General features: G+C 54.0%; 1 long non-coding RNA gene across 1 annotated transcript in view; it reads left to right on the top strand.

Moving 5' to 3' along the window:
- LOC148223481 (uncharacterized) overlaps window positions 1-18,275 on the top strand; it is a 305,708-nt gene extending 287,433 nt beyond the window's left edge. The window contains exon 2 of the long non-coding RNA XR_015804306.1: window positions 16,806-18,275. This is a non-coding gene — a long non-coding RNA (uncharacterized LOC148223481). The remainder of the gene's footprint in view (window positions 1-16,805) is intronic.
- The last annotated feature ends 306 nt before the right edge of the window (window positions 18,276-18,581 follow it).

Genomic DNA, 18,581 nt, shown 5'->3' with positions numbered 1-18,581 from the left:
GAGTGGAAGGGAGCAGGGTTTCTCAGCTGGGCACAGATGGCAATGGCAGGGTAACTGCAAGGGGAGCTTTTCTCCCCAAAGGCTGAAGGAAGGCACTGGCTCGAGATTTGCATATTTTATTACCTGGATATTCCATTTCAATGTAAAATTCCTCTAACAAAATTAATAATCCCTCTCCAACCAGGCAGGAAGCATCTCCCAAGGGAGGGGATGGAGCAGGGTGGGATCCCAACAGCAGCAGCCCCAAAGACACCCCAGGATTATCCAAAACACTGCAAGGTGAGGCAGCAGCAAAAATTGCCACAACCTTCAGAGGTTTTTGCTTCCCAGCACAGAAGAAAGGATCTCCCAGGGCTGCTGTGATTTATCCAAAACCCATTTCCATGAATTCCCTGGCTGCCCACGAGAGCAGGGCCTCATTATCTGTGTGCCCAGTGGGTTCCCAAGGGAGGGCAGAGGAAAACAGAGCCCAGGCCGGGGGAAGCAGCAGGGATTAAATGCAGATTTTTGGGGTGAATCCCACAGGGATCAGTGTGATTCCAGCCCCAGTCCCTCCCACCTCAGAGCAAAAGGCAAGGAGGGGAAGGGTAAATAACGTTGTACTGCATTTTTAAAGTGGAGCTGTGCAGGAGGAAGCAGAAAAAGCAGCAGAGCCCAGCCCCTGGCAAAGCACAGTGAGCTGGGGAGGACATTTAGTGGTGATTTCCCTTCTGGAGGGAAAACAATATCAGAGATCTGCAGGGCCTGAGATTTGCATCTTTCTCTCCCTCATCTCCATTCCCCCTAAATCTTTTATGGGGATCATTAGAGAACGTAGTGCACTACCAGAGTCATCACAAATAAAGTTCTGCCCATTGCCCAGAGCCTGGGGCTCTGCAGGGAGAAATCCATCAGAGCCCTGGTGCACAGAAATCTGCTCCAGGGAGGCCAGGGCTGTGAGCACAGCCTGGGCTGGGGGAGAAATTCAGATTTTCCTTCTGCAAATCCAACCTGCTGGGCTTGTGCTACCCCAGCCCTGACCCACGGCTCAGCCCCATCAGCTCCTTCTTAATTATTGCAGAAAAAAACCTAATTCGAGCTCAGTGCCCAGTGCAGTGGGAGGAAAAACAGAATCCTGGAGTGGGTTGTGTTGGAAGGACCTCAAATCCCATCCAGTGCCATGGGATTTTAAGTTCCTTCCAACCCTGAATCATTTTGTGAGGAAGCAGTTCATCTTCTCCATGAAGGAACATCCCAAAAACCGGCCTGAGCTCCAATAACCTGAATATTTTAAACCAAAATTTCTGCTTCTTACTGCATCTCCATCCTGCTGTCCACACAGGGTCCCCATCCCAGAATCCTCATCCCAGGATGGTTTGGGTTAAAAGAGCCCTAAATCCCCCCCAGAGCCACCCCTGCCATTCAGGGACACCTCCCACTGTCCCAGGCTGCTCCAAGCCCATCCAGGCTGGCTCTGCTGACCCTGGGCTGCACTTGGAGCACGGGATCCTTCCAGGAGGAGTTTAGGGCCACCAGAGGTTGCTGCAATCCCAGACTGGATCCTGTTGGATCCCCCAAAGCCAAGCTGGGGCTTTGTGCTGGGTTCCAGGAGCTCTGCCCCAGCTGAGGTGGGGAAGCAGCACCAGGATTTATTCAGATCCTTGCAAACAAATCTTCATTAATTGCTGAAACTTGCACGTGGAAAATCCTGTTCCGTCAAGTGCTGGGTGCTGCTTAATGAAGAGAAATGAGGCAGAGGCCCAGGCAGAGCTGGGGCTGAGGGATTTCCTTCCCTGGGCACTCATTCCCTCCTCCCACCTCACTGCTCAGCGTTTGCAGACTCCTGCAAGCCATGGTGTCATGGAATCCTGGAATATCCTGAGCTGGGAGGGACCCCCAGGGATCATCCCAGCCCCTGTCCCTGCACAGACCCCCCAACAATCCCACCCTGGCATCCCTGGTGTCCAAACTCTCCTGGAGCTCTGGAATTCCCTGGGGAGCCTGGGCAGTGCCAGCACCCTCTGGGGGATGGAAGAACCTTTCCCAAAATCCAACCCAAATCCCTCCTGGCCCAGCTCCAGCCGTGCCCTGGGTGATGATTCCCTTTCCTAATTAAAACCCTCACGGAGCTCTGTCCAAAGCTGCTCCAGGTGATGCCCACCAGCCCCAGGAGCTTTGTGCTGTTCCCATAAATCCAGGGCTGTGTCTGCCCTGGGCAGTTTGGAGCCCTGGCTGAGCTCCTGAGGACATGGAAACCACAAGTTCGCAGCCAGCTTAGCATCCATCATCCAGAATAAAGGAAAAAATCACGGCATTATCTTTGCCTCATTTTCAATGCAGTCGACAAGAGCGATTTCACTGCTCCAGGCCAAGCAAACTACACACGATACAGGATTGCAGATAAAATATTGAGCTGCATTCAAAATTCACTTTCAATTTTAATGCATTTGAGCTTGAGCTGGCAATTCATGGGGAAAGAAATAATAGAGCTGAGCACCACGGTTGGATGTGCTCAGTGCAGAGCCTGAAGGGCAAAGGAGCTGCTGCTGCTTCCCATGGAAAGATCCCAGAGCTGGATCCAGGCTGGGAGAGCTGGGAATGTTCCCCTGGAGAGGATCCAGGGAGAGCTGAGGGCACCTAAAGGGGCTCCAGGAGAGCTGGAGAGGGACTGGGGACAAGGGATGGAGGGACAGGACACAGGGAATGGCCCCCAGTGCCAGAGGGCAGGGATGGATGGGATGTTGGGAATTGGGAATTCCTGGCTGGGCTGGAATTCCCAGATTTGCTGTGGCTGCCCCTGGATCCCTGGCAGTGCCCAAGGCCAGGTTGGACATTGGGACAGTGGGAGGTGTCCCTGCCATGGCAGGGGTGGCTCTGGATGGGATTTTTGGTCCTTTCCAACCCAAACCATCCTGGGATGAGGATTCTGGGATGGGGACCCTGTGTGGACAGTGGGGTATAAGAACCCCACCCTGATGAGGATGCAGTAAGAAGTAGAAATTTTGGTTTAAAATATTCAGGTTATTGGAGCTCAGTCCAGTTTGGGATGTTCCTTCATGGAGACGATGAGTTGGTTACTCCCAAAATGATTTGGGGTTGGAAGGAACTTTAAATCCCATCTAACTCCAGCCCTGCCATGACAGGGACACCTCCCACTGTCCCAATGTCCAGCCTGGCCTTGGGCACTGCCAGGGCTGGAATAACGCTGCAATGATGGAATATCAGCACGACTGGGAGGATTCCAGGCTGTCCCCAGCAGCTCTGAGCTGGGATCTGAGCATCCTCCCCTCCCTGCACACAGCCAGCCCTTGGCAGCCCTTTGATGGAGCTTTCCCTTTTTTTTAAAATTGAAGTATTTCTCATGCCTGCTCACACACCTCTTCCAGAGCCCTGATATTTATCTAACATATTGAAAAATTATTTTAATTTTCAGGATTTTTTTTTTCCCCCTCTCCCTCCCTCCCTGGCAACCTGGCAGAGATAACAAAGCCATGAACAAGCCTCATTCATTTCATGCATTTCTGAACATCATGGCAACCACTGTCAGAAAATTTAATCATGTTGCTTTCATAACATTTATTTTGCATATTTCCGCCGTCGCTCCGTGGAGCGTGGCCGTGCCAAACACGACTTGCCTGAAGTGAAATGCAGGATTTCATCCCAGTTTGGGACTGGGAGGACCTGCAGGAATAAAAACTGGGATGAGAATGGGAAATATTCACTGTACCCTCCTCGTGCTCTGCCCTGCACTTCGTTTAAAAATTCCTGGTGGTAACGGGATCTGCTTTTCCTGCTGGTGTGGGGACAAGGGGAGGGAATCTCCAAAGTATCATGGAATTATGGAATGGTTTGGGTTAAAGGGACCAAAAATCCCATCATATTCCCACCCCTCCCACTGTCCCAATGTCCAACCTGGCCTTGGGCACTGCCAGGGATCCAGGGGCAGCCACAGCAAATCTGGGAATTCCAGCCCAGCCAGCAATTCCCAATTCCCAACATCCCACCCATCCCTGCCATTCCCTGTGTCCTGGCCCTCCCCTCCTGAGCAGTGTCTCCCTGCTCCTCTGGGATAAATCCCCCCTGGAGTTGCTGCCTCTGGTCTCAGATGTGGAACTGCCCGGGGTTCACCATCAGCTTCGCTTCCTGCAGTGAGCAGATGACAATAAAGGAAATATTCTGTGCCTGCAGCACCATCTGTGCACTCCCCCTGCTCAGCACCACTAATTAATTCCATCCTGAAGAGCTTTCTGCACTTTCTGAGGACGGGCAGGTACCAGTCCTCACTCCCTGCCCACTTTCCCTTCGAGGCAATTCGTTTGCGTTTGACATTTCCGAGTTCTCCAGCTCCATAAAATTTATTTCTGACTGGTTTCATGTAAATCAAATTGCTTGAGATTTCTGCCTTCACATCCTAAGTGATTACATTAAACCACACCGCTCTTGGCCACAGAGAGACTAAAAATGAGATTTTGTACAGTTGTTCTTTTTGGTTAAAATCTTTTTTTTTTTTTTTTTTTTTTTTTTTTGTGAACACACATCTTTGTCGCTCCCAAATCATTTCTCCACACGGTGTTTTGGTGAGATCCAGCTTGGAATCTGGCATCCAGCTTTAGAGAAACCAACATCAAAAGGATGTGGAGCTGCTGGAGAGAGTCCAGAGGAATGCATGGAGCTGCTCTGGATCCAGGCTGGGAGAGCTGGGAATGTTCCCCTGGAGAGGAGAAGGATCCAGGGAGAGCTGAGGGCACCTAAAGGGGCTCCAGGAGAGCTGGAGAGGGACTGGGGACAAGGGATGGAGGGACAGGACACAGGGAATGGCTCCCAGTGCCAGAGGGCAGGGATGGATGGGATGTTGGGAATTGGGAATTCCTGGCTGGGCTGGAATTCCCAGAGCAGCTGTGGCTGCCCCTGGATCCCTGGCAGTGCCCAAGGCCAGGTTGGACATTGGGACAGTGGGAGGTGTCCCTGCCATGGCAGGGGTGGCTCTGGGTGGGATTTTTGGTCCCTTTTACCCAAACCATTCCAGGATTTTCTCCTGGTTCTGGCTCAGGACTCCCTCCCCTCCCCCTGCCCAGGGCTGGGGCTGCTGCACCCCCAGGGATGTTCCCAGTGCCTGGAAAGGTTTTTTGGGAGCTGGAGCTGAGGGGACAAGGCAGCCCTGGGGTCACTGCTTTGATCCAGGAACACCTGGATCCTTTCCTGTGATCCAGGTGAGGTCACCCAGTGCCTGCACCTGGACAGGGTCCCCATGCCCAGTGACACCAGTCCAGCCCCTGGATGTCCCAGTTGCCCTCAGCTGCTCCATTCCAGGCTGCCTGAGGCTGCTTTGTCCTTGCTGCTTCCTTTAATTACGCAGGAAAACTTCTCCTTGAGCTGCAGGTAATTGCAGGAGCAGCCTGGGCACTCGGGAACTGGGGGGAAATAAATGCAGGAGGCTAAATTAGCTCCAACATTTTAAAGTTGCAGAAGTGCAAAGGCAAAAAAAAAAAAAAAAAAAAAAGAAACCAAACCGAAAGCAGCAGCAACAAATATTCCCAGAGAGCCCTGGAGGCAGGGAGGGAGGAGAGGAGCTGGAGGAGGACCAGAGCCCAAAATCCAGGCTCTGCAGTGCCTGTGGGCAGCTCCAGGCACAGCTCCAGGCCCTCCTGCCCCTGCACACATCCCGGGCTGCCCCAGCCACCTTTGGCTGGGAACCAAAGCCGAGCTTTGGATGGGTTTGGGTCCAAGGAATGCCTGGGACAAGGTGGGCACAGCTGGGACTCGGTGACCCCAGAGGGCTTTTCCAGGCTCAGGAATCCTGGGATTCTGTGATTGAGACTGGTTCAGGGGGCTCCAGGGGACTCAGGGCAGCCAGAGGGTTCTGGAAGGATTTTCCAGGCTCAGGAATCCTGGGATTCTGTGATTGAGCCTTGGGCAGGGGGCTCAGAGGGGCTCAGGGCAGCCAGAGGGTTCTGGAAGGGTTTTCCAGGCTCAGGGATCCCAGGATTCTGCCTCAGTTCCTCCTCCCCAAGGGCTCCTGGGGAGGATTCCCAGCAGGTGCTGCTGCCGTGGGTTTGCCATGGAGCACGGGGGTGTCCAGGGGGATGTTGGGGCAGAGGATCCATCCCTGGGGCCGTGCCAGCCTCTGCTCAGCCCCTGGCAAAGCCCCGAGCCAGACCAGGGTGAGATTGCAGCAGCCCTGCCCTTCCAGGGCCACTGCAGGCAGGAGAATGGGAATTCCCAGGGCAGGGGAGCAGGCTCCAGCTGCAGCTTTGTGCAAAGGAGCAGCAGAGCTGTGCAGCCAGAGCTGGGCCAACGTGCACGTGTGGATTATATAACATTATAATCACACACCGAGCACGTTTCTGCTGTGTCTCAGTAATGTTCTGGGGGGAAACACCCACTGAAGAGGGATTCTGCCTATGGAATCTGAGTCCTGGAGGGCTGAGACCCCCCCTGGGGCACAGCATCCCCTCAGGGCTGGGGGCTCAGGGGGCAGAGACCCCATCCTGACCCACAGGGACACCCCAAACCTTGTGGGTCAGGCAGGGAGCAGCTGCTGGGTTCCAGGGGAGCCATTTAATTGTGCTTTCAATGAGGCTGAACTAAAGGAGTCCAGGCTGAGTCCATTTGTCACTGATCACAATGGGGATTTTTTCCCTTAATCAGGCTCCTGCAGCAGCACAGGTTATTAATTCCCATGGCTGCTTTCCCCTGCAGGCAAAGAGAATCCCAGAACCCCAGCCTGGTTTGGGTTCAAAAGGACCAAAAATCCCCCCCAGAGCCAGCCCTGCCATGGCAGGGACACCTCCCACTGTCCCAATGTCCAACCTGGCCTTGGGCACTGCCAGGGATCCAGGGGCAGCCACAGCAAATCTGGGAATTCCAGCCCAGCCAGGAATTCCCAATTCCCAAGATCAAATCTAAATCTCCCTTCTTTCAACTTAAACCCATTCCCCCTGTCCTGTTACTGCTTTCCCTCACAGAAATTCCCTCTCCAGCCATGGCAAGATGCTTTTGTGACTTCCAAACCCACCAAGAGCCATCAGGCCGAGCAGGCAGATTGCTTTTGTTCTCCTTTCCTGCAGATTTGCCCCAGAACAGACAGAAGCAGTGACACTGATTACTTGTTACATCATTAATATTTAACAGCTTGCCATAATAAAATATTTAAACTCAAATATATTGATTTTTAGCACGTTAATACAGTTGCAGCACAAACAGGATTAGCAAGGTCTCATATGCAGAACTTTAATTAAATCCATAAACCACACTTTTTTTAATAAGCTCTCACACAAAACTTAACTTCAAATAAATGCTTTAAAATGGGCACGGGGTTCTGCAGGACCTGGAGAGGATTTCTTGGAGCTGAGTGTGTCCCACACTTCCTGATGGGAATTCCTGCTTTCCTGGGAACCTCAGCTGACATTTTAACCTGCTCCAAGCGACCTCAGTGTTGTCTTCAAGAAAGAAAAAAAGAGTTTTATTGATTAATAATAACGGTGTGGCAGGGCCTGGAAGGAGATGGGATTTAAGGTGCTTCCAACCCAACCCAATCTGGGATTTTGTGGTTGCCCAGCACAAGGAATGGGGCTGGAGAGTTGGGAACACGTTCAGGGATCACCTTCCATGGGGACCCCTGGGGGATTTATCCTCCACCCCAGCTCCCACCCCACCATGGCTCTGGCAGTGAAAATATCCATTTTCTGCCTTTCTTGGATTTTTTTTTTCTGTGCTGCTCCATCAGTGAACACTCAGCTACAAAAGCAGCAGCAGGTGGTGGCTGCAGCCACACTCAGATTAAATCATGAAGTTTTTGGGGAGGCAAAAAGACAATTTTAGTATCCCACATTTCCCTGTGGCAGCACCTGGGGGGTCACAGAAAAAGTCCAGGATCCTTTTCCTCGGTCCTGTTCCATCCACCCCAGCTGCTAAGAGACTTTTCCAAGAGGTTTTCCATCAAACCTCATCCCTGAAATCCTTGGCTCTCACCAGTGTAATGTCAAATTATCCTGCAGGACCTGAATCCCAGCCACGGGGCTGTGATCAGGCAGGAGAGAGCTGAGTTTATTCCTCACCATCATCCTGGAGAGCCAGGAATGGCCAGGAAGGAGCCAGTTTGATATCAAATCCTGATTCCAGAGCCAGTTTGATATCAAATCCTGATTCCAGAGCCAGTCCTGGGAGAGGGGATCCCTGCCTGGGATGGGGGGGGGGGGGGGTGGTGCTGATTTCCCAGAGTTTTGGGAGGAGGAACAGCCCAGCCAGTCCCCACCACCCTTTGGAGCCCTTCCCACTGAGCAGTTATCCCTGGTTTTAAAAAATGCATCCTTTAAAAAGTTATCCCTGGTTTTAAAAAGTGCATCCTGAGCATTGCCACGATTTATTTACAGCAGGGATCCGGGTGGGGGTCGGGCTCTGCTCCCGTGGAACAAGGGACAGGACAAGAGGGAAAAGCCTCGAGTTCCCCACGGGATGTTTAGATGGGAAAATTTCTTCATGGAAACCTTGCCCAGTCCTTGGTGGGTGAGGGGAACACCACCCTCAAATCCCTGAATTCCTGCCTCACTTCTCACCAGCACTACACCAGAAATATTATTTCTACATTTCAGTCTGCTTTTTCCAGGGTTGGTTTTTTGTTGGGATTTTTTTTTTTTTCTAATAAAACAAAACAGTGGGGGAAAAAATGACCTTTTTAGGTTTTAGATGATCTGGAAAGGGAAAAAAAAAAACAAAACAACTAAGTGATTCTGCTTTAAAAGCCATTAAAATGTTCCAATGGAGGAAGCTCAGGGATCCGTAATTATTACCAGTGGCAGGGGTTATTTTTCCTGCTCTTGTTAGAACCTTCTTCACAACCAACATCCTCCTTCCTGCCAAATGAGATCCTCTGCCTTCGCCTTCGGGCTGTGCTGTGAGGAGAATCAAACCCTTGCAATTGAAAGGGAAAAGGAGACAACGCCCAAATTCCTGCGGGCACCCCCAGCCCTGGCTGCAGGCTGGGTGTTCCGGTGAGGGTGGAGCTGGTGGCACCCCAATCACCCAGCGCCACCCCAGCCGGGCATTTCAGTGTTTTTCCCATATTTCTCATGGTTTTCCCCAGAGTTTTCCTCCAGGATAACAGGAATACCCACTAGGTATTCCACTGAGAGCATTGCCAGGAGAGCCCTGCCTGGCTGAGCCTGCTGGTGACCACTGCAAACCCTAAAAATTTCCTGCAGCCAGCCCTGAGCAGCTCCCTGCCAGCCCTGGGATAGCAAATCCCAAATATTCCCCTGCCTAAAGCAGTTTAAATCACACAGGGACCGTCAGGTGCTGCTGCAAATGCAGCATCCATCTCCCAGCACGCTGGAAAACACTTCCCAGGGCTGGGCTGGGAAATTGTGAATCTGCTTGGGCTGGGCTTGAGGGGATCAGGATTGTCACTGAAAGCCCTGAGACCCCTCCAGGTAAATCCTGGCACCTCGTTAGCAGCCAGTGTCATCAGTGTGGGATCCCTGCCATGGATCTGCTCCATCAATCCAGGGTACAGGCCATGGATCTGCTCCATCAATCCAGGGTACAGGCCATGGATCTGCTCCATCAATCCAGGGTACAGGCCATGGATCTGCTCCATCAATCCAGGGTACAGGCCATGGATCTGCTCCATCAACCCCTGATCCCTGCCATGGATCTGCTCCATCAATTCGGGATCCCTGCCATGGATCTGCTCCATCAATCCCTGATCCCTGCCATGGATCTGCTCCATCAATTCAGGGTACAGGCCATGGATCTGCTCCATCAATTCGGGATCCCTGCCATGGATCTGCTCCATCAATTCGGGATCCCTGCCATGGATCTTCTCCATCAATTCAGGATCCCTGCCATGGATCTGCTCCATCAATTCAGGGTACAGGCCATGGATCTCCTTCCTTGGTTCTGCTCCATCCATCTGAGTTCTGTGGACATTTTTTCCTCAGTCGTGCTCCACCAGTCCAGGACTCATGGTCATGGAACTCCTTCCCTGGTCCCACTCCATCGATCCCAATTCCTCATTTTCCCCATCAGTCCCAGGTCCATCCCATGGATCTCTTTCCTCATTTTCCCCCATCAATCCCAGGCCCATCCCATGGATCTCTTTCCTCATTTCCCCAATCAATCCCAGGCCCATCCCATGGATCTCTTTCCTCATTTTCCCCCATCAATCCCAGGCCCATCCCATGGATCTCTTTCCTCATTTTCCCCATCAGTCCCAGGTCCATGCTGGGATCTCACTCCCGGCCCCACCCGCAGGCGCAGCGTGGCTGAGCTCACTCTCCGCGAGCAAAAATCTCCTTTTTCCTTCTGGAAAGATGTGCGGGAAGCGCTTTTGGGATCCGGAGTGGCAGCCCTGGCTGCAGTGGAGCTCTGCTACCACCTTCAGGGCTCCTGCCGGGCTGCTCCTCATCCCGGCGCTGGCACAGGCGGGCGCAGCTTCGCTTCTCCCCCTCTTTTATTCCCGAGGATTTTGCAGCCGCTGTCCCCCCAGAGGGTCACGCACAGCCCGGGCAGCTCCCACATCCCTCTGGCCTGCTTTGAATGAGACACCGGCCCCAGAAATCCCAGGAAACGCTTTATTGAAGCCCAAAAAAAAATCAAACCGGGATGCCGGTATGGAGTGGCATGGAATGGTGTGGAGGGAGCAGAAAACACAGAAGAAAGTTTCCCTGCATCCTCAGAACAAGCTCCTTGGAAAACCAGAGCGTAGAGATAAGAAATGGCTGTGAAATGACAAATACAAAAGGAATTTAGCTTCCCCCCCTTGGAAGACCCTCTTATCTATTTTCAATATTAGTGGTTCGTTTTCTTTTAGTATCCATAGGCCAGCTTTGAACGTAAAATCCCTCAGGGATTGGTCAGAAAGTAGAATTCCCTTGGTAATTGGTGCAAATTATAAAACCCTCAAAAGAGATAAAAACCCCTGTAAAACAATAGCCGTGGGTATATGTAGATAGGATGCCTTCATAGAATAAATTATGGATTTGTGCCTTTCTGCATGTGCTGGTCTCTGTACCCCGCTGGTCTGAGAGCTCACCGTGAGTCACAATTCCATCTGGGAAAGGCTCGGGAATTTGCTCCGTCACTGAGGGCTGCAGGAGCAGCCTCAGGGATCCCAGAGGGACCCCGAAAACCCCAACCAGTGACAGAATGGCGTGGAATGAACCCTTCCCTGGCAGGGGGCACCTGCCCGCTCCAGCCCTGCTGCATCCCGCAGCCCCAGCCCCGCACGGGGCCAGGGAACAGCTCCAGGGAGATGGAGCCGTCAGGGCGGAGGTTCCACGTTTCCCAGGGAAAGCCAGGATTCCACTTTTCCCAGGGGAAGGACGGGAGGTGGCAGTGCCGCTGTCGGGGGTGCCCAGGTGTGCCCAGATGTGCCCAGGTGTGCCCAGGTGTGCCCACCCACACACCTTTGCCGTGCCCACAGTGCCCGCAGCCTCCTGAGCTGATTCCTGGGATTCCTTGATTTCTCTTTTTCTCATTTCCTGGGAATCCCAGGGAATTCTCCGATTTCCTGGGAATCCCACATCCCACCTGCAGGCGTTTCCCTCCTATCTCCGAGGGACCCACACCGACAGCACCGAGACCTGCCCTGCCCTGCCCTTCCCGGCCCTGCCCTTCCCTGCCCTGCCCTGCCCTGCCCTGCCCTGCCCTGCCCTTCCCGGCCCTGCCCTTCCCTGCCCTGCCCTGCCCTGCCCTGCCCTGCCCTGCCCTGCCCTGCCCTGCCCTGCCCTGCCCTGCCCTGCCCTGCCCTTCCCGGCCCTGCCCTGCCCTGCCCTGCCCTGCCCTGCCCTGCCCTGCCCTCCTGGGAGCCTCGCAGCCTTTCCCGAGACATTCCCTGCTGGAAATCAGCCCCTTCCTCCCCCTGCTGCTTCTGGCTGACCTCGCTCTTCTCCCCCTGGAGCCCCCAGCCCCACGGGAGGGGTCACACGGGCACGGCTCCAAGGGGAATTTGGGCTCCAGGCTGGATGGAGAATATTTCTCACCGGGAGGTTTCCCTGGTGCGGGGAGGGAGCAGCTCCACGGGGCTCTGGAGTGTCCCCCGTGTCCCCCGTGACCCCCGTGCCCCCCGGCCCGTGCCCACCCTGCCCGCACGAGGCGGCTCCCATGGCACGAACTGGGATAAACTGGAATGGGAATGGCTGAAAGCGAAGGCAGGGCCGGCACCGGAGCTCCTGTGCCGGCGTTATCCCGGGAACCGGAGAGGGAACGGAGAGGAAAGGGGAGGCACAGAGCGAGAGCAGCTGCGGAACGGGACTGGCCTGGAGCTGGACTGGGAATCACCGCTCCGTGTGCCCGCTCCTGCCCCGCATCCATCCCACATCCATCCCACATCCATCCCACATCCATCCCACATCCATCCCGGATCCTGCATCCCTCCCAGATCCCGCATCCATCCCGGATCCATCCCACATCCATCCCGGATCCATCCCGGATCCATCCCACATCCATGCCACATCCATGCCACATCCATCCCACATCCATCCCCGATCCATCCCACATCCATCCCACATCCATCCCCGATCCATCCCACATCCATCCCGCATCCATCCCGCATCCATCTGGGATCCCGTATCCCTCTCTCATCCCTCCCGCACCCTCCCCGGTCTCTGCCGAGGTCAGGATCCCCCTGCCCAGCAGGGTCGCAGCCCACGCTGCTCCTCAGGCCGAGCCCCGAGCCCTCTCCGCCCCAGGGATGGGTTCGGTGCCCTCGGAGCCCCCGGCCCCTCCCCGCGGGGTCCCGGGGCTGCTCCAGGATTCCCTCCTGCCCCGGGCCGGGCACTCCTCTGCAGAAATCCGGGCTGAGTTTTATTATTCAGCACAATCTCATCAGCTTTTATCCCTCAGCAGTGACCTTACGAGAGTGCGTTAAGCCTACAGAAATAGCATTTGTAATTAATCTATTTCCATAAGATTAGCATGTCAAATGTCACGGGGATGCATGTAAGATCCCTTCGGAGCCTCCAATCCTTTTGTCCGAATGGCTCTGAAGCCGTGGCGGTGTCAGCAGCTCCCCCCGGACCCCTCCCCTGCCACGGGACCGCTGGGCTGGGCTCGGGGCTGCCCAAACCCCGGTGCTGCTCCATCCCCCCAGCCCGGGCCAGGACAAAGCGCTGGGAGCTCGCCCTGGGAGAGGGGAGAGCCCTGCAGGGCCCAGGGGGGCTGGGCACCCTCACCCCTCCTCTGCTCCCAGCTCTGCCTCCGATCTTCCCTATCCCATCTCCCCTATCCCGTTATCCCATCCCATCTCCCTATCCCATCTCCCCTACCCCATTATCTCATTATCCCATCCCATCCCATTTTCCCATCCCATCTCCCCTATCCTATCCCATCCCATTATCCCATTATCCCATCCCATCTCCCCTATCCCATTTTCCCATCCCATCTCCCCTATCCCATCCCATTATCCCATCCCGTTCCATCCCATCCCATCTCCCTATCCCATCTCCCTATCCCATTATCTCATTATCCCATCCCATCTCCCCTATCCCATCCCATTATACCATCCCATCCCATCTCCCTATCCCATCTCCCCTATGCCATCCCATCCCATTATCCCATCCCATCCCATTATCCCATCCCATTCCATCCCATCCCATCTCCCTATCCCATATCCCCTATCCCATCTCCTCTATCCCATTTTCCCCCATCCTATCCTATCCTATCCTATCCATGGATCCCATTATCCCATTTTCCCATTATCCCACCCCACCCCAATCCCATCCCACCCCCTCAGGATGAGTCGATGCCGTCTCTGACCTCTCCCACCTCACCGCGGCTGCATCCTTTATAAACCAGCAGCAAAATCATTCCAGGAGAACCAGAGGGATTTGTTTTATCTTCCACTCACACGAAAACATCTTGTACTGAGTCCTTCTCACCTGTGAGGAAAATCCCTTTTTCATTCCAGCACATTTTTAAGTTTAATTCCGTGTGTTCTCCCAGGGGTTGATGGGGATTCCAATCCCAGGAATTCTCTGCTCATCCCAACATTTACAGCTCAGCCACAGCTGCTCTGGGAATTCCAGCCCAGCCAGCAATTCCCAATTCCCAACATCCCATCCATCCCTGCCCTCTGGCACTGGGAGCCATTCCCTGTGTCCTGTCCCTCCATCCCTTGTCCCCAGCCCCTCTCCAGCTCTCCTGGACATCAGCCTGAGCTGAGCTGGTTTAATCTGGATCACCACAAACCCCTCGGGAAATACGGGAGAAATTTATAAATTATTATCTCCAGCTCTCCAAATTAATCTGCACAAATAAGTAAAGTGCTTCTTCATTTAGGATTTAAAATAAACAGGAAGGCAGGGAAAGCTCAGCACACGCTTGGTGTATGCACTGGCACAGCTCCAAATGTTCCCTTGGAATTCCAGTGCCGTGTGGGGATGGAGCAGGAGCTCCAATGGAAGCAGAAACTCTGGCACAGAATTCCCAGAGCAGATGTGGCTGCCCCTGGATCCCTGGGAATGCCCAGGACCAGGCTGGACATTGGGGTTGGAGCAGCCTGGGACAGTGGGAGGTGTCCCTGGAATGAGATGGGATTTAAGGTCCTTTCCCACCCAAACCATCCCAGGATTCTGTGACTTTTTGGGATTCACTTCCCTTGTCTCCATGCAACCAGGAGAAGCAGATTCCAACCTATTCCCAACCTCTGCCTGCCCAGGGAAAGGCTCTGGGACACCAGAACCCCCTTCACTGATACAATCCCTCACTCTTCCATCAAGAATTCCATGACCTGGCAGGGAGGAAGAGGAGGAGATGAGGCAGAAACACAGCTGGGGGCTGGAAGAGCCCGTGGAGCTTTTATGGAAAGAGGGATCTGTGGAAGGAGCTCCCGGTGCTCTCAGGGGCTCCCTGGGGCTGTGCTGAGGGCAGGGAGCTCCCGCTGCAGCTGGGGGAGCACAATTCCCAAAATGTGATCCACAGGGAATTAAGGGATGGGACAGGACAGGAGAAAACAGCCTCAGGTTCACCAGGAGGAGTTGAGATTGGATATGAGGGAAAATTCCTTCCTGGAAAGGGCTGTGCAGCCCTGGCACGGCTGCCCAGGGCAGTGCTGGAGCCCCCATCCCTGCAGGGATTCAATCCACACCCTGTGGATGTGGCACTTGGGGACATGGGGCAGGGTGGCCTTGGCAGTGCTGGGGAAAGGCTGGACTCGATCTCGGAGGGCTTTTCCAAGCTCGGTGATTCCATGATTCCGTGACAGGGTACCTGCCATCCGTGCCCATGGACACAAGGGACAAATGCCCACGCACAGCACTGCTTGGATTAACTGAACCCACAGCAGCAGGAATTTCCCCATGGAAAGGGTGGGCAGGGATTGGAAGTGCCCAGGGAGGTTTGGAGTGCCCATCCCTGGAGGTGTCCCAGCAATTCCTGGGGGTGGCACTCAGAGCTCTGGGATGGGCACAGGGTGGGAATTGGGCACAGCTGGGACTCCGTGGGCTGGGGGGGATTTTCCAGCCTCAGGGACTCTGGAATTGTGTGAGTGCCCCTCGGGAAGGGGTTTGGGGGGCTCGGGAGGTCAGGGCAGCCTGGGGGGCCGGAGTGGCTTGTGCCATTCCTGTGCCCGTCCCTGTGCCATCCAACAGTGACACCCAGAGCCTGTCCCCGTGCGATCCATGGGTGACATCCAATGGGATCTATCGGTGACATCCAGCGCGGTCAGACAGTGACACCCAGAGCCTGTCCCTGTGCCATGCAACAGTGACACCCAGAGCCTGTCCCCGTGCCAAACATCAGTGACATGGAGCGGGATCCAGCAGTGACATCCAGCGCATTTGGACAGTGACATCCAGCATGGTCAGACAGTGACATCGAGCGCCCGTCCCTGTGTGATCCAGCAGTGACATCCCTCGGGATCCAGCGGTGACATCCATCGCGGTGGGACAGTGACATGGAGCTCCTGTCCCTGTGTGATCCAGCAGTGACATCGAGCCCCGCCGGTAATTCCAAGGACAAAGCGGCGTTTCCTGTCCCCGAGCTCAGTCTGTGACAGCGGCTCCAGGGAACGCTCGCTCCGGCCCCGCTCCTCCCCGAGCGCCGGCACTGAGCGGGCAGGGCACGGGCTCGGAGCAGCCTCAGCCCAGCCCGGTGCTGCGGGGCCGGGACACCGGTACCGGCACTGCCGGATCATCCCGGTACCGGCACTGCTGGATCATCACCGGTACTGCCGGATCATCCCCGGTACCGGCACCACCCGGGATCATCACCGGCGCCGCCTGGATCATCTCGGTACCGGCACCGGCACCACCCGCATCATCCTGGTACCGGCACGGGCACCGGCACCGCCCGGATCATCTCGGTACCAGCACCGGCATCGGCACCATCCTCATCCCCGGCACCCCCGGGATCATCCCCGGCACCCCTCGGATCCTCCCCTGCACCGCCGGGATCATCTCCGGCACCGGCACCGGCACCGGCAGCCCAGGGATCATCCCCGGTAAAGGCACCGTCCTCAGCCCCGGTCCCGGCACCGCCCGGGCCGAGCAGCGCCCGGGAACAGCTCCAGGCTCTGCCCCGTTTCCTTCCTCTGGGGATGGAGGAGCTGAAATCCCTTCTGGGAGAGCTGGGAATGTTCCCCTGGAGAGGAGAAGGATCCAGGGAGAGCTGAGGGCACCTAAAGGGGCTCCAGGAGAGCTGGAGAGGGACTGGGGACAAGGGATGGAGGGACAGGACCCAGGGAATGGCTCCCAGTGCCAGAGGGCAGGGATGGATGGGATGTTGGGAATTGGGAATTCCTGGCTGGGCTGGAATTCCCAGATTTGCTGTGGCTGCCCCTGGATCCCTGGCAGTGCCCAAGGCCAGGTTGGACATTGGGACAGTGGCAGGTGTCCCTGTCAGGTTTTCCTGGAGATTTCTGTTCTCCAGGCTGAACAATCCCAATTCTCCCAGCCCATTTCCCAGAGCAGTAACAAGTGTTGAAATCTCAGTGCTCTGATCCTGTGTGTGCTGGAGCTTGTCCAAGTGCATCAATAACAAATGAAAGAAGTGTGGGGGTAAAACCCAGGATCTGATAATAAAAAAAAAAACCTGGAAAAGTGGGGGATAAGGGGCAGCAGCCATGGAATGAGGATATTCCATGAGAGGTGGGAAATCCAGGATTTCCCAGGCTGATTTCATTAAATAGCTCCACATCCCCTGCAATCACATCAATGCTTAGAGAGCACAGGAACAACACCCTGGGAACTGCCAGAGAATCCCAACACGGCTCAGCTCCCTCCCTGTGCAACTCAAAGGCCACTTTTGTAGACAAAACAACACCAGGATGTTGCTCTTAAAAAAAAAAAAATTAAAAAAAAAAAAAATTACAGGTAAACCCACAAAACTGCAGGGATCAGGTGCAAAAGCCTGGCCAAGCCTGAGTACAAAATTCCCTGTACAATTATTAAATCCTGCTAAAAATCTGAGTTTTCCTTGGGTTTAAAACACAACACATCACAAAAGGCAAACATAAAAATAGGAATTATCATGCAGTTCTTTGTGTTTCAGGTCCATGGAAAGAACTGAAGGCAATTTGGGATGTTTTGCATTGTTCCATACAGTGAGTGGGGATTTACAGATGGGAAGTTCACTGAAACGAAGTTATCCTCCAGAAATAATATTTGTAACATGGACAAAAATTCCAACAGTTTCTGGAAGGAAAGCATTCCTAGGATAGACTGGCAAGCAGCTTGCAGATTATTACCTTTCAAAAAGCAGAAATTCTGAGCTGTATGGACACCAATAAACTCATTTAAATCATGGTAAAGTGCAATTTGAGAGAAAAGGAACTGGAAAATTGGGAATTTCGACACCTTAGCTGCAGTTCCTTGGTTTCCCAGCTCCCAGGCAGACATTCCCATGGGATTGCTGAGTTTTCTCACAGTTTTATCCTGGTTGTTGTGTCTGGTGTCCCTGAGCACCAGGACAGGAATGGGGGTGAGTGGATTTAAGGGACAGATCCCAAAGCTGATCCATCTCCAGGTAAGGAGTTCATCAATAACAGCAGGAAAATTCTTTAGGCATTGCTGTGGAATAAAAAAAAAAAAGTTTCTGCTGCTCTCTCTCCAGTGAGGCAATGTCACATTCACAGCACAGGGGAAATCTGGGCCATCATTCACCTCCTCTGACCCCATTCCAATGGAAGAATTCCCCATGGAAAGGGGTGGAACGGGGGGGGGTCTTTAAAGCTCCTTTAACCCCAAACCATTCTGGGGTTTAATATTCCCACTGCCTGGGGAAAGGGAATAAAACTTTTTGCAATTTTCAGTGCTTTGACTTCCATGAATTAAAGATGTTGATATAAATAATCACCATAATATGGATTTTTTTGTTGTTGTTGCTCTGATTTATGTTTTTTTAAATTATATTTTTGTTGTTTATGGATTTCTTTGTTGTGATTCATTCCTGGCAGTGCCCAAGGCCAGGTTGGACATTGGGACAGTGGGAGGTGTCCCTGCCATGGCAGGGCTGGGAATGGGGGGGATTTGAGGTCCTTTCCAACCCAAACCATTCCATGATTCCACGATTCCTTCTCCTCCCCACACTCAAAGAGGCACCTACAGCCACAGAGCCCCTCCTGTCCTGCCAACAGATGCCCTGGAATAATTAAATCATAATAATCA

This window comes from Sturnus vulgaris, chromosome 6, assembly GCF_052056855.1.
Source record: "Sturnus vulgaris isolate bStuVul1 chromosome 6, bStuVul1.hap1, whole genome shotgun sequence".
In the NCBI taxonomy this organism is placed as follows: Eukaryota; Metazoa; Chordata; class Aves; order Passeriformes; family Sturnidae; genus Sturnus; species Sturnus vulgaris.
This window is presented reverse-complemented; position numbering and strand designations above follow the sequence as displayed.